The sequence below is a fragment of the Hemicordylus capensis genome, chromosome 1 (genome assembly GCF_027244095.1).
Source record: "Hemicordylus capensis ecotype Gifberg chromosome 1, rHemCap1.1.pri, whole genome shotgun sequence".
NCBI classification, from domain to species: Eukaryota; Metazoa; Chordata; class Lepidosauria; order Squamata; family Cordylidae; genus Hemicordylus; species Hemicordylus capensis.
In genome coordinates, this window is record NC_069657.1 from 119,389,759 (window position 1) to 119,405,874 (window position 16,116).

At 44.1% G+C, this 16,116-nt stretch overlaps 1 protein-coding gene across 11 annotated transcripts in view; it reads left to right on the plus strand.

The window, feature by feature from the left end:
- The window catches only part of DENND2B (DENN domain containing 2B), a 300,704-nt gene that overhangs the window by 71,505 nt on the left and 213,083 nt on the right, over nucleotides 1-16,116 (plus strand). For 6 of the 11 annotated variants that reach the window (XM_053271120.1, XM_053271139.1, XM_053271128.1 and 3 more), the window contains one exon: nucleotides 2,538-2,627. The exons of 1 other annotated variant lie outside the window; for it this stretch is intronic. The gene's annotated coding sequence lies outside the window, so the exon portion shown is untranslated. Of the gene's footprint in view, nucleotides 1-2,392; nucleotides 2,412-2,537; nucleotides 2,628-3,070; nucleotides 3,256-3,489; nucleotides 3,609-16,116 lie in introns of those variants that run through there. 4 more of the 11 variants (XM_053271147.1, XM_053271111.1, XM_053271208.1 and 1 more) reach the window with 4 other exon arrangements.

Consider the following 16,116-nt stretch of genomic DNA (forward strand, 5'->3'; position numbering starts at 1 on the left):
CTCATTACTGGCTGATTTCCTAGGACATACAGATGTATTTTACGTCAACTATCTGCTCTCAGATCAGAAGGAGGAAGTAACATTTAAAGTTGCTAAGTTCTGTGAGGCAGCTAAGAATGCTAGACAACAGATGGTAAACCAGATTATGCAAACTGGAAACTGCTGATTAGGATGAGTCTATGTCTCTGTTTATATCATGTATATATTATTATTATATCATGTGTATTATTATGTATGCTTTAAATTTTGGTCTATGACCATAAATAAACATGACTGACTGACTAACTGACTAGTTCCTGCCCCACCTCTATTGGTAGAAAATGCACTTCTGTTGGTGAAAAAGGCCTCGGAAATTAAACACATAAATTATAATACTCTTTCCCCCTATGTAGCAAGGCCATTTGAATTCAGAGTGCTGTTTGGAATTTGGCTCCATGACTGCCGTGGGGACCTATTGGATAGCACCTCTGACATCACTAACAATGCAGAATGTATCTCCCATCTTCCTTGCCCAGAGCTCAGTCAACAAAGGGGGAATGAAAACCAATTAATTTCCAGATAAGGTTTGGAAGAAGCCTACTGTCAGTTTCTTTCTTACTTACTCACTCACAGCGAGGCTGTAGGTGACTGCTTCCTCAGTCTCCACTGGCACCATGGATGCACCAGCACAACATTTCATCTGAAGTATGGAGTTCTTGGGGTTTTTGAAAAGTGTAGTAGAGTTTGCTGCACAGCTGTTCAGCAGCAGAACAGATTGGGACAGGCCTATATATAACGGGTTCTGGAGTTTGTCTGTTTTTCTACTGCTGTTTTATTTGATGATTCCTTGTAGTGATTCATTAAAATATTGCTTAATTTCAAGGCTTACCACATCCCTGACTTGAAATAATGACCATTACATAGAGACATAGGAAGCTGCCTTATACGAAGTCAGACCACTGGTCCATGTAGCAGAGGCTTCTCCAAGGTGTGGGGCAGGAGCCTCTCCCAGCTCTATCTAGAGAGGCCAGGGATTGAACCTGGGACATTCTGCATGCAGAACAAATACTCTACCACTGAGCTATAGCCCCATCCCTAAAGGTGGCATACATGGATCTCCCATCTAGGTACTGACCACACCAAGACCTGCTTAACTTTAGCGAGGTGACTATATTGCGTGCCCTCTGACCAGGGATGGGCAAACCCGTCCCTCCAGCTGTTGTTGAACAATAAATGCCTATCTTCCTCAGCCACAGTTTATTGTGTTTGGGGAAGATGGGAGTTGTAGTTCAACAACAGCTGGAGGCTTAAGTTTACCCACCCCTGCCTTTAGACCAGACCATGCTCTGGAATATTTTTAGAAATCCTTGACTTTTGCAAGAACTTAGCACCCCACAGAACCTTCTGGATATTTCATACTGAAGTACCCCACAAGTTCATATAACGGCCCCTTGAGTACCATTACGTTTATTATTTTTGAAATGTTTACTTGATAAGCCTAATTACACCCCAAAATATATACTTTTTACTTTAATCATAGTAGAGAAATCTCAGCCTGCCAAGGCCCAAATGCAAACCCTAGTGGTAGTCGCAATGTGTCTGCTGCGAAATCTATGTAAAAGCCCAGTTCAAATGAATTACAGTTGTACAAATGGAAAGTTTTTGTGCATTTTTCATTGGTTTCAGTGTGCTGGCTGGGTTTGTACAAATATTTCAGATGGGATTACGACATATATCAGGAGTGATAAAAGGCACTAAAATCCATTAAATCTGGGAAAGTTAAAAAGGCAGGAGATTCATTCAGTAATCGTACAGCATTTTTTCTGTGTGTGTATAAACTTTCTAATGAAATAATTTTCAGTGACAAAAGACATCAACTCTGTGCCTTGTTTTGCATGTTATGCAAGTCACATTGGCCACATTCACACATAACATGAAACTGGAGGTTTTGGAAACTGTATGTCTGAATGCAGTCGTGGTTGCCTTAATGGCAACCACAGTTTGATTAAGAAATAGACCTGCAATTTCCCTCTCCAAACTGCCTTTTGTGCCTTTGGTTTGTAGTGAGGTCCACTGCCTGGACCTCTGGTTTTGTGGTGCCAACGTTATGTCCGAATGTTGGCACCACAGTTTCCCCCTTCTGCCATTGGAGTTGAGGGAGGAAGCTCCTCCCTCACTCCGGCTGCTATTGGCTGTCAGAGTGGTCCTTCATTTAAGAAGGAAGCCCCCTGCAGCCAGTTCCCCCTCCTCTCTGCAGTCAGAGAAACTGCAGAAAGGGAGCTCTCATTTCGTCTGAATACAGGAGTGTGGGGGGTGGTTCCCAAGGTTCTACCTACCTCCAAAGACAGCCACTGACTTTATTGACCTATTTGTGCAAATGATGAATGATGCCAGGTACCAAGGGAGGAGAGAATTAACTTGTACGATGGAATGTGGGTAACAATTGTAGTAGGAGTGATATGTTCTGGAAGCAAAATTTTTTTGGAAGAAATGGATGTCTCTTATTTCACAACCCCTTCTAATTCCATCCTGAATCATATTTTTCTTCTAAATTACAGAAGAATGAAAGAATACAGGATGCCCTGCTTGACGACAATGAATATGGTCAGGAATTAGGCAATTCAGAAACTACTTGGTTTAACAAGGAGGTAAGCTACTTAGTTGTCCCAAGAGTAATTTTCCATCCCTGTAATCCTTGCTATTGTATTTGAACTCCTCTCAGAACTCCAGATATCAAATCCGTCATGTCAAATGAGGCTCCACCCACCTCTTTAGTGAGGCAACAGCCGGCTTCTCTTTTTATTTCATAGCGTTTACAATCAAACCTGTCCCGGCACCTTAGTGGAAAGTACATAACATGACATCATATTGAGAAAAGGCTTATCTTTCTCAAACTACAATAATCAGTTTGAAACCAGCAAGTCTTTCTTAAAACTGGCTTGAGGCGAGCCATGGAGGAATGGCAGAATGCTTGAAAAACTGGATGAAAAGGCATGCTCTTTCACGGATGCCTTCCAGAATATGTGTGTGTGTGTGGGGGGGGGGAGTGAGAGTGATCTCCATGACAACTGACCCAGGCAGTCTGTGTACTCTCTCCGCAATCATTTTGGCTGAAATCTGTGCCGTGAAAGGTCATGTGAAGGAGTTGTGGGAAGCACAGCAGGTATTAGATCCTAACACACTCGTTTTCCAGTACCTCAGCTAATAGGACAACGTTTTTGTCTGGGAAACACAAAACCAAGAATGGCGTGGAAAGCAACGTGCGGCATGTGTCAGGTAATGAAAATGTCCCCTTGTTTCTCTCCCTTCCCCTTTATTAAAGATTTTCCCCCTGCAGTGTTTATTCTGAGCCGAATGTCTTCGTAAGTCTGGAATCCCGGACTCTGAGGGATGATGTCATGCCCTAGCAGTTGGGTTTTGTTAAGCAAAGAGGGAGGAAATGGTGAACTTTCTCCCCCCCCCCGAAAAAATAGATCTTTTTGACTCTTGGTTGAATCTTGTGCTGGGATTACTTTTTCCTTATATGAAGTAGTTCAAGGAAAGAGAGAAATACTTTCAGGAAAGTTTTTGGAGTTTTGCAGATGGCATTCAGATCTAAAACCCCTGCAAAGATGTTGATTACATTTAAGGTAATTATTTTGCTGTCTGCATTGTTGGTTTCTAATTACTGATTGCTTGCTTAATTTTTGCTGGCGACTGATGTGTCTAAATAAGGAAACATATGACAGAACAACTTAAGCCTGTACTTGCAAGCTACACAATAAAAAGGAAGGATGCACTATTCTCTTGTTGCAATTGCTTCTTGTAGTGAGTTTGCATTTCCAAACAAGGGTGTAGAATGAGATGTAACAGAACCACCTAGTCAGGAAGTCATTTTTGTAGGACGCAAGGAAGTCATAGGATTAAAAACTTGCTGGAGAAGAGAAAGAAAGAAAGATGCTTGTTACTGACTGTATAGTTTTAAATAAAGGTGTTCAATAGAAAATAACTTCCTTTGGGGTGGGTGTTGGTTTTTTAAAGTAGACTTGTTCTTAAAACTTCATTAAAGAAAAATACTTCTCATATTTTTGTTATTTTTATTTAATGTAACTGTATGCTGCATTTCAAGAGATATTCTAAATTTCCAGGGTGGCTTTATAAGATGTTATGGTCTTTTAAAGAAGACTACAAAGTAGTCTTTTTTTGGTGCTGCATATATTTTTAAAAATACAATACTTTTAATGGCAAGTTCTAACTGGGTGCAGATGTAAAATGTTTCTTTTCACTTTAGATAAGCAATTAAAGATTTATAAAAAGAGCCTCAAGCTGTTTTTTTTAAAATAACTGGTACTTATATGGAAAATGTCAGTCATTTAAATGTTACAATATCTTTCTAATGAAGTCAAATAGTCTTGCCTCAACCTGTGTAAACTCTGTTGCCTGCAGTGTGACTAGCAGTGCAGTCCTGTGCATGTTTACTCAGAAGTAACCCCACTGTATTCAGTGGAATTTACTCTTAGGAAAATTAACACAGAATTGCATCTCTAAATACACTGGGTTGACAATGATAATTTAAGGATTCTACAGATACTGATTCTAGGGAGATCAACTGAGGTCATTGCTCTGGGGACTGTATGAAGATGGGATATTATCTGATCCTCAAATTGCCTCTCCCTTGCATATTCTGTTGAAATGTATGGACTTTCTGCCAATGGAATACTCTGAAGAATTTAGCCATAGACTATTAGGTCCTCCTTTTATTTTTCCTAATGGCCTGAAATGGGACATTTCAAAATATTCAGGTAATTCAGAATTCATATATGCACCACAGGACTCACATTCAGAAGTATATATGCTGGTTCCAGGCCCCATATTAAAGCTATGGGGAATAAGGGGTCTTAGATAACTGAAGTTCAGATAATGTGGAGGAGTAGGTGTCTCCTTGGAATTTAACAGATGATTACTGGCTTTTTATGTTTGTGGGTTTCTGGAATCACTAGGCGGCCTCTATGGATTCAGATTAGGCTTTTGTTAGCCACTGTTTCAGTTTTTGACTGGAGGACCAGGCTGCAAGCTTTAAGCTTCCTTCTTGAGCTTCTTAAACAGAGCGTCTTTTGTGTTCTGTTCCACAATGAAAGACACTTCTGATTTGGCTTTCGGTGTGCTGGAATAGTTCAGACATGCTGGTAGTGGCCTATTTTTGCTTTCTGCTGGTAAGATTGTAAGAAATAAAACATGAGCTGACTGAAAAGAATAAAGGTATTTCAGGGGAAAGATAGAATTTGTTTTCTAATTATGACAGTCCCACCTCCTGCAATTGTTTTTTTTTAAGGACTTCTGAAAAGTTAAGTGCAACCTCTCAGGTTCTACTATCTGATCTGTCTAGAGTGAAATTCAGAAGACAGGAACAGAATGTTACATGATGTAACTGTGCCATAATATGTACACAGTGGTTTATAATTGCCTATCGTAAGGGAGCATTCTGCGACACCATATAACATTCTTTCTTCTCAAACATTAATCAACTCTCTTTAAAAAAAATAAAATCACTGTTTCATTCAATTGGTACCACAGCTGTTGATGTCAGGGTTAGGAGTTTATACTGTTCTTTCATGAATTAGTTGGTAGGAAGAGACATTATTATTTATTTATTCAGTTATATATACTGCTTGATTTACAATGTAATTATGCTTCAGTGGTTTAGTTTGAGCCAATTTAGTCCCTTTGATCACTGGCAGATTAACGCATAGGCAAGATAGGCACTTGCCTATGGTGGCAAATTTTGTGTGGGGGGGGTCAGGGGCAAATTAATTTGTTTAACTTTTTAAGACTGCCGCTGCACAACAGGAATGGTGGCAGAGATGGGGGTGGGGTGCACAGAGAGCCCTGAAATGGGCTGAAAATGGCTGGACCTGTCATTTGGGTGGCTGGCAGGCCCACAGAAGGAGTTCTTGTTGCCACCTCTGCCACCCCCGCCTTGGACTCCCCTCACCGCTGCCAGCACCACTGAAGCACCACCTCCTGCCAGCTGCCACCATCCCCGTCGCATCGCCACCATCACACTGGTGGTTTAAAACAGTTTTTTTTAAATATTTAACTTGCCACACCCCCAAGCCATTGAGCCTGGGCAACAAATATCTTTTGCCTACAAGTGGCAAAATGCTTAATCCACCCCTTCCCTAGATGCCAGTTGGACTAAATTGTCTTAGAACAAAAGTACTTCAGTGAAACAGGTATGGAACATAAAGCATTATAATTGTGCATAGCAGTTTATAAGAACACATAAATCGTTTATATTCAAAATGTAATTCTAACATTTTAAGGGATGATTCTTATTGCTTCATCTCAACAAACAATACCATAGAACTGGAAAAGGTTCAGAAAAAGGCATCCAAAATTATTCAGGAATAGGAGTACCTTCCCTATCAGAAAAGCTAAGTGTTTTTAAATTTAGGGGTGGGGGGAGATGACAGGCAGAAGGAGCATAACAGAGGTTTGCAAGACTATAAATAATATGTAGAAGATAGAGATTTTGCTTCCTCTCTAATATCAGAACTTGGTGCTCATCCAAAGATATTGATTGGCAGAAGCTTCATTATTCATTCATTCATTCATTCATTCATTATACTGCTTGACTCCTTCCAGAGAGACAAAATAATATATACTTTTTGCACAACATATACTTACATAGCATTTACTATGTGGGCATTATCTTAGGTCTCCACAGGTAAGAGAATGAGGTCAGCAAAATGCTAAGGTGTTAGAATCCGGGGCAGAGGGAGACCAGCAGTGGCCTGGGTCCAGCCTGCCACTGCAGCCCTCTAGCCCCACTCCCTGCATCTGGCATTAGATGCTAAGCCCTGCTCTGCATCTGACATCAGATGCAGGGCCAGGGCTTGCTTGCAAACGGGGCCACACGGCCCCGTTTACAAGGAAAATCGCCAGTCAGCTCTGTGTTCACAGCATGGCTAGAGCAGCTCTCCCTGCCTAAAAGGCAGGGGAAGTCACTCCCGGCCACACTGCGAATGCGGTGCTGGTTTAGCTCGCAAACGGGGCTGCATGGCATTTGCATTCGCAGCACAACAGGGAGAGTCATTCCTGGACACACTACAAACACAGTGCTGGCTGGGGATTTTGCTTGCAAACGGGGCCTTGTGGCCCCATTTGCAAGCAAAGCTACACCCCCTGCATCTGACATCAGGTGCAGGGGGTGTGGCTGGGGTGTGAGAGGCGGCCCCTGAGGGGCAGCAGCCTGGGTTCTTGGAACCTGTTTGCTCAGTGGTGGTTGCGCCCCTGGTTAGAATGGATGGTAGTACTGCAGATGAGGGGTCACACAATTTGAATCCTTGCGAACAGAAAACTAGCACAGACGACAAGGAGGTGGTAGGATAACTTTTCTCCCCCCCCACCCCCCCATGGTTAAGTGCAAATGGTTGCTCCATGAAAAAGCTTTCTGTTATCTGAGGGAGCACCCTCCATGCCTGTTGTCTCTTACCAGATGCTAAAAAAAAATGGCAGCAGCTTCTCAAGGCAGCACAGTGTGCACGTATTCACAATTGAATTTGCAGCTTTCATGGCAGATCCATTCACTATATAACAAATCCCCCATGCCCCCACATAATACTTGGCACACATGTGCGTGCTATGACACCTCATACACGTACACAAAGAGCAAGGGTGATTTGTTGTTTTTTCTGATGTTTCATTTGCTGGTTCTGACCAGTCAATAGTCCTAGGTGGGGCCGGGTGGGGCAGGGCCGGGTCTGGAGAATGTATATATGTATGTATGTATGTATGTAAAATATTTCTGTACCACCCTAACTTGCATCTCTGGGCGGTTTACAATTAAAATCATTTAAAATATTAATTCAGTTAACAATTAAAACCATTTAAAGGATTAAAAACATTTAAAACTCAGTATTAAAATTATTTAAAACTATAAATCTAATTAAAAGCCTGGGTGATAAATGTGTCTTCTGTGCCTTTTTAAAAGTTGCGAGAGATGGAAAGGCTCTTATTTCAACAGGGAGCACATTACCAAGTCCAAGGGCTGCAACGGAGAAGGCCCGTTCCCAGATGGGTTTGCGGCAGCTGCAGGCAAACCTCTCCAGATGATCCTAGCAGGTGTTGAGGCTCATGGTTAAGAAGACGTTCTCTTAAATACCGAGTGCCTACACTGTTTAGGGCTTTATAGGTAATGACCAGCACCTTGTATTTTGCCTAGAAATGTATCAGTAGCCAGTGCAGTTCCTTCAACATAGGAGTAATATGGTCTCTCCTAGATGACCCAGAGACCAACCTGGCTGCCACGTTCTGAACCAACTGCAGTTTCTGGACTACGTACAAAGGCAGCCCCACATACAGCACATTGCAGTAATCCAGCCTAGAGGTATACTAGCAGATGTACCTGTTGGAGGTTGTTAATTTTTACCCCCTGTAGGTAAAACAGCAGAGCACTAAGGAATGAATGCACACTCCAGTTACAGAGTAGGTAGCAGAGGATGGTTTAGATGCTGCAGCAATTTAGAGAAAACACATGGAGTTCCTTGTAGAACTAAATACTAAGTATGTATTGGTTAAGTACACTTGGATAGGAAATACCTAAACCTAATCTAAAGGACTACATAATGAATAGGTAAGGAGGGAGAGAGATGTTTCCATCTTCTCTCTAGGAGAAAAGGAAGGATTGTGACTCAGCACAGAAAGTGAGGAAGAGTCAGATCAGGGATCATAAAGTAGAGACAGGTAGAACAGATAAGGAGTCCCTCACTCACTGTCTCTACTCCCAGTGCCCCTAGCCATAATTAGTATAGTTGGTGCAAAAGGTCGATGCACTGGAACTCCATCTCCAACAGTACCATTTTGAGGTTGTTCATCTCAAGAAATGGATGCAACTTGTGTATCAGCCAAAGCTGATAAAAATCACCTCTGGCCACCGCCTCAACCTGGGACACCAGGGAGAGGTTCAATCCAGAAGCACCCCCAGACTGTGTACCTGTTCCTTCTGGGAGAGCGTGACCCCATCCAGAACTGGCAGATGAAAATTGTCCCCCGAGTTTCAACCCTGCACAATAAGTACCTCTGTCTTATCTGGATTCAGCCTCAGTTTGTCCCTCATCCAGCCCATTACTGCCTCCTCTTAGGCGTTTAGGGAGGTTATGCCTTCTCCTGATAATATTGACATGGAGAAATAGATTTGGGTGTCATCAGCATATTGATAACACCCTGCACCAGATCCCCTGATGATCTCTCCCAGCAGTTTCATGTAGATGTTGAACAACATCTGAGACAATACAGAGCCCTGAGAGACATCATATGAAAGTTCAGATTTGGAAGAACAGTCTCCAAGAGACACCTGGGCTATTCTCACGATTAGCAAAAATCGGGCTAGGAGAGCCTAGCCCGATTTTTGCTAATTGTGAGAACCACCGGGCTTGGCTGCGAGCCCGGTGGTTGTTGAGCGGGTAACCCGCACCTGTAGCCCTCCCCATAGCCCGGGTTTGTGGAGCGAGTGCTCCGCAAACCTGGGCTATCTGGTCGTGAGTAGCTGTGGTGCGGCTCCACGCCTCACGGTTCCGGGGGTCTCCCCAGTATGCTCTTCACGCTCGCGCAGGGCATACTGGGGCTTCCAGGGGCCACGTGGCCCCCGAGCTCCCCAGCCCCCGCCGTCTCCGTCACAGAGCCAGCAATCATGTGGGCGGCCGATCCAGCCCGCTAATGTGCAGGGAGAGCGGGCTTAGCCCGCTCTCCCCACACACTGGAAGAAACCGGGTCTCACTGATTGTGAGACCCGGTCCACCATCTGGAATCTTCCCATGAGGTAGGAGCAGAACCACTGCAAAGCAGTGCTTCCCATCTCCAGTCCCCTCAGATGCTCCAAAAGGATACTATGGTCAATAGTATCGAAAGCCGCCGAGAGATCCAAAAGGACCAACAGAGTCATACTCCCTCTGTCAATTCCCAGTTGTAGATCATCCATCAGGCCGACCAACACAGTCTCCACCCCATAGCTCAGGGTGATAAAGAAGGGGAAAGGTTCTGGTGTGCTGCTTTGTCCCTTCCTCCTGCACATCACATTTATTTATTTAATGACTGTATATCATAGAATCAGAATTTTAGAGCTGGAAGGGATCTTGGAAGTCTTCTAGTCCAATCCTGGGCTCACTGCAGGAATCTGCTACAGCATCTCTGACAGAAAACATTTGCCCCTGTTTGGAAAATATCTAGTGGAGGAGAGCCCACCATTGCATGATGCAGATGTTCCACATTCTAACAGCTCTTATAGTTCAGAATTGCCCCGAATGCCCTGCTTTTCATCAAAACTCAGATGTGATGTGTTTTGTTAGTTTGTGTATAGTGTGCAGAAAAAGCAGTTAATACAATTGCAAGGCTACTCAAATGAGAATGTCAGAAATCTGCCAATGTCTCGTTTCAGTTTCCAAGTAGCATTAGCACAATATATGTTAAATACAGGCATAGTTTTCTTATTGGGAGAATTAGTAAAGCAGCTGAAACTTAGAGATTGTTTCCTGTTTACTGTGAGTAATTGAAACCTTTGGTAATAAAGCAAGCTGAGGCTGTGGGCAGGGGTGTAGTTAGCCTGCCGGTGGCCCATGTGCGGCCGCGGCGGGCGCCCCGATAGCCCCGCCCCCTGCGTCTGACGCCAGATGCAGGGGATAGCCACGCCCTCCGCGTCTGACGTCAGATGCAGGGGATAGCCACGCCCTCCACATCTGACATCAGATGTGGGGGGCGTGGTCTGGCTCCCGAACGGAGCCTTGAGGCTCCGTTCGGGAGAAACAGCTTAACTGCTGAAGGGGCCATGTGGCCCCTTCGGCAGTTAGATAAAGGCGGGTGCTGCATTTGCAGCGCAGCCCAGGAGCGGCTCTTCCCTGCATGGAAGAGCCGCTTCTGGGCTGCATTGCGAAAGCAGCACCAGTCTTAGCTCCTGAAGGGGCCACGTGGCCCCTTCAGGAGCTAGTTAGGCTGGCGCTGCGTTCACAGCGCCAGCCAGGAGCAACTCTTCCCTGCCTTTCCTGGCTGGCGCTGCAAACTCGGTGCCAGCCTTTGTTTAGCTCCCGAAGGGGCCGTGCGGCCCCCGCTCGGGAGCTAAACTACCACCCCCGCTCCTGATGTCAGACACGGGGGGGGCGTGTCAGGGCCGCGAATGGCGGCTCCTGATTGGGCATGGCTCGGGTTCTTTGAACCCGTTTGCCCAATTATAGCTACGCCCCTGGCTGTGGGGCAGTAGAGGACATGCTTTGCATGCAGAAGGACCTCGGTTCAGTTTCTGGAATCTCCTTGAATTCCAGTTCCTGGAATCCAGGGGGTAAGCCTGGGAAAGACCCCTGAGTCTGAAGAGCTGCTGACATGCATTAGAGATGATGCTGAGCTGGATGGACCAATAGTTTGACTCACTAGAAGGCAATTTGCATGTATATATAAATTAAGTTTATATATAAATTAAGCCACCAAAAATATAATATTTATGAAGATTCTCACATCCATCCATCCATCCATCTATCTATATCACCAACCAGTTGTTGGTGGCAGCCCATGTCTAAGTGTTTTGTTGGGTCACCACTCCGCTGCATCCCCGCTGCCCACTCGCTGCTGACCTCTGCTCACCTGCTGCAGCCTGCTTGTTTCCCTTTGCTGGCCATGATGTGGTATAATGATGTTGCTGCCCAGCTCCTGTTATCCCTAGGATAACAGGCAGTGATGTCATTATGCTGCTCTGTGGCTGGCAAAGGGAACTATTCTGCAGGGATGGTGGCGGTTAGTGGGGGCTGCAGAGGCCAGTGGTGGGCAGGTGCAACAGAGATGGCAAATCGTGGGGCCTCTAATAGCTCATCTCAGTGCTGCCGCCCCCGCAAAGCAGGGCCCCTGGCTGCTCATGTGCAGAGCACCTGGCTGCTCAGTGGTAGATCGGCCTCTGCTTAAGTCTGACTAAAGATAGAGAAATTTAACTTGCATGGCTCAATATATACAGTTAATATTGCAAAGACCATTCTTTTAGCAGTATCCATTAATTCTGAAACCTCTGAAAGACTTAGAGACTGGTTTTCCCAGAGTTAGTTAAAAATGTTTTGGGTTATCTGAAACTAATATTCCCTGCATCTTTAAAAGCAGTTTAATTTGCCTTTTGCTATTACAAGTATTTCAGAAGGGAGCCAGGTCTTTAACATAAGCACATCAGAAGATCTGCAGGGATGATGAATTGGACTCCAAGTGTATTCTTTTTGTTTTATACTTCATGGAGATCCCAGCTATTAATTTTGCCACTGCTGCAAATACAATATTTGTGTATATAGTCCATTAAGAAGTGAGGAAATGTACATTTAGTTCCCCCATCCCCTTGAAGCCACTAGGTCTCCAAACAGAGGCTGAGATCCAGAAACAAGTTATGTATGCATAGGAGAGATCTGTGCATACATCTGGAGCATTGCTTCCTGATTTTGTGGCAGTCACTTCCATTGCTGAAGAAACAATCAATGTTTTAAACCTCACAGTGGCATCTTTGTGAGAACTTGTGCAGCAAAACAAAGAAGCAAAGCTCTGGCTGTGTGTACTGTTCTGCCCCCCTACCCTATTGCTTACAGATTTCTTCTTTGGATCCTGGCCACAGAGTGATTCTGCTGGGTGCCTCCTTTGAGATGAATCTCTTCACAAAATGGAGAACAAGGAAGTTTTCTTCATATGACCATCAAGGGGGAAATGGGGCAGAGGGAGCATTCCACAATCACATCTTTTTAAACCTGGCCCAGAAAATGTGCTGCAGATATAGCATGGCATCCAAAAATGTTTTAGTTCACACTCCTACCATAGTGACACAATGCCAAAGCTGTGGTTCTCCAACCTTGAAGGCTTTCCTAACAGGGAGGAAATCTTGCCAAAGGCTGGACCCAGTTCAGGGCCGGCCATAACCTTTTGGCTGCTTAGAGTGAAAATCTAGCAGATGTTTCCACTGCCCCTGCTCTCTCATCCTTCAGCTGCTTGCTAGTGATGAGGTTGTGGTGCCACTTCAAAATAATGCCACATATCCATTATGAACATGTGATGCAGTTCAGTGAATCTAATTGAAATCAATGGGCTGAGGAACATCTGTCTCTGCACAGAATGTAATTTTGCACACACCCTGCAATAGCATGGCAGAACTAATTCTCTTGAATTACCCAAATTTGTTGTATGAAATGTTTTGCTAGCTTGTGCTTCTGTCATGATTCACCTTCCTTACTACTAGTTTCTGTTGTGTTTAATTTGGATAATCATAGGCTGTATTATCATACTCCATGGTTCAGTGCATTAAACATGTTTAGGTGTGGAAAATCCCTTCTCAGTGTAGTGGTTTGGACCGGTTCATCCCCTCTGGTCCTATGCTTTGTGTTTGACTGAATATATTAAATTTCTGCCGCTCTCACTGTTTACCTAGAAAAATAACATGAGGCACAGTTCTAACATTTCTTCAGTATAATTCCTGTATGCCCATTCTAAGTGAGTGCATACAAATATCATGACATCTGAGTATATCATGTTACCGTGGGAAATTTAAAATGCTGTTTAAACATAATATTTGTATAGTAATATTAGAAATAAAAATGTACCTGTTGGATGATGTACAGACACTCTGTAAATAAATTGTTAAAAAAAAACCAGCCCCAAAACAGTAGCAACAGGTTTTGTACTATATATCCAGTAGCTAGGAACTGAATAGGATTTGAGACAAGTGGAGCTGGTCATACTGCTGTCTTATTTTTATATGTAAAATGAATGGACTGACAGTTAAATAGTAATATGTCTATTTAACAGAGGTAGAATTTCACCTTGATTCTCTGATGATGGTGGGAAGCTTGTATGTATGTACCAATGGTATTTAAGGCCTAAATCTACAATTACAAGCATACATACTTGAAAGGAAGTCCCACAGAAATCAATCAGACATACTTCTGAGGAAATATGTTTATACCACATGGTTAGGACTGTGGTATAAGGCACAGGATCTTAATTAAAATAAATGTACAGTCAGAAGAGGTTTGCTGGCTATGTAACCTATCTGTGAGTAGCAAGTCATAGCTGTACTGACTGTCATCTTGCCTATTATTCTACCTAGGCTTTAGCCAATAAGCATACATTTTGCACATGATATTGCAAAAGTTGGTATCTTCTTATTGCTTAAAATGTCATGCCCATTAGTCAGATTGCCATAGTCTCTGGCTGGGGCAAACAGGGGGCACAGGTTATTTTTGTGTTCAAGGTTAATGGGACACAGAGTTTAGAGCAAACCAATTCTCCATTAAAGTGGCTCTTGTTATTATGGGAACAACATGCACTTTAAAATTTGGAGGCAAGTGTGGATGAGCAAGGATATGAGCAATGGAAAAGTTGAGGAGGACCTCTCCTTGTCAGCCACTCTGATGGTTGCAATATCTTCATCTTTCCTTACAATTAGAGTGGTTTAGGGCCCTGTTAGTAGTAATCAGTGATCCCTTTTCTTGTCTGTACAGGTGACCCTTGTTATCCGCAGTCCTGCCACCCATGGTTTCACATATCTGTGGTTGGGTCATAGGCAGTGCCATCGCTTGGGTGGTGCAGGGCTCAGGACCCAGGGCCTGCCCCCTGCATCTGATGTCAGCAGCGTCTGACATCAGGCGCAGCAGGGGGTATAGCCTTGCTCTGAAACAGGGCTACACTCTCCATTTCAGAGCAAATACTGGCAGCGCTGTGTTCACAGTGTGGCCGGGTGCTGCTCTCCCTGCCAGGAGCATAGCTCCTGGACACACTGTGAATGCAGCACTGCTGGTATTTGCTCTGAAACGGCGCACATGGACCCATTTCAGAGCGAAGCCGCACCCCCTGCGTCAGACTCAGGGGGCATGGGGCTTGCTTACCCCCCCTCTCCCAGGCAAGCACACATGGTGGTGGTGGGCAGCTGCAGCAGCCACTGCGTGTGCTGCCGCCAGGAGCCAAGCGTGCGGGCAGTCTGTGAGGCTGCCTGCCGCTTACTGGCACAGCGGGTCCCCTCCAAACGTGGGGCCAGGGGCTACCACCCCAGTCGCTCCGCCCTAAGGTCAGGTCTGGTCATTTGGCACCCAGTTTTTTAATTTATGCGGTGAAAATAGGGTTATTTCCGCCTATCTGCAGTTCTTGAGTGGCTGGAAGTTATTTCTGATGTTATTTCCTGCTGCCATTTTGTAGTGCTGAGTCATTTTGTGGCTCTTTTCACACACACACCCCAAAGAACAAAAATTTGAGGATTTGGAAGTTTTGGTGGAGAGCTGGAAAGCTGGAGAGTAAGTTCACTGGCTGGTGTATTCTGATTTTCCTTTCTTTGGCCTCTCTGAGCCAAACACTCCAGTCATTCAGAAAACAAAAGCAGTTTGACTTTGTCTCTTTTCCTTCTGAACTTACCTCCCATGTGCTCCCCTGACAGTATATAGAACACAACTTAGTTCTTTTTCTCCCCCAAATCCCCAAAGGAGATATTATGAAAGGACTGTCCAGGGCATGTGAGTGTGTGAAGGAGCCTTACAGATGATGTCACACCTTGGAGAGCTGCTGTGTCTCTTCTGTGGAACTCAAGAGTATTATCACATACTACTACTTTTGTTCAACACTTAGTGCAAACGCCAAGGACCCCTTCCACTCTTGCAAAGGTGGGCACAAATAGCAACCAGAAAAGAGTTAGTGAAAATCCTCTTGTTACTTTCCAAGGCATACCATCTGTTTATTATGCTATAGCAATTTCTATGGCACTTTGAATCACTTAAGGCAAGCTGAACTGGCTGGATTTGGAAAACTAGTTCATCAGAAGTTATTCATGTTGTATAGCCCAGTGGCCTGAAGAGTATGTAAATAAATAAATAAGTAGTAAATATAAATAAGTAAAAATGAAAATGTTCTCAGTGACAGTGTAGGTCAACTTAAGTACACCTGGCCTCCTCTCTCCCTTTCTTCCTTTGGTGTAGGAGAAACCCTGGAAGAGCCTGTTCTGAACTCTTCTAAGGAGCTGTATGGTACCCTGTTAATAAAACCAATAAAGTTACCAGCATATGCATGGAGCCTGGTTCCGTAATTAAGGCTTAATGGACAACACAATTAGCACTTTTATTTTCAGAATATTGACTTAACACTTAAGTCTCATTCAGACAACACACCAAC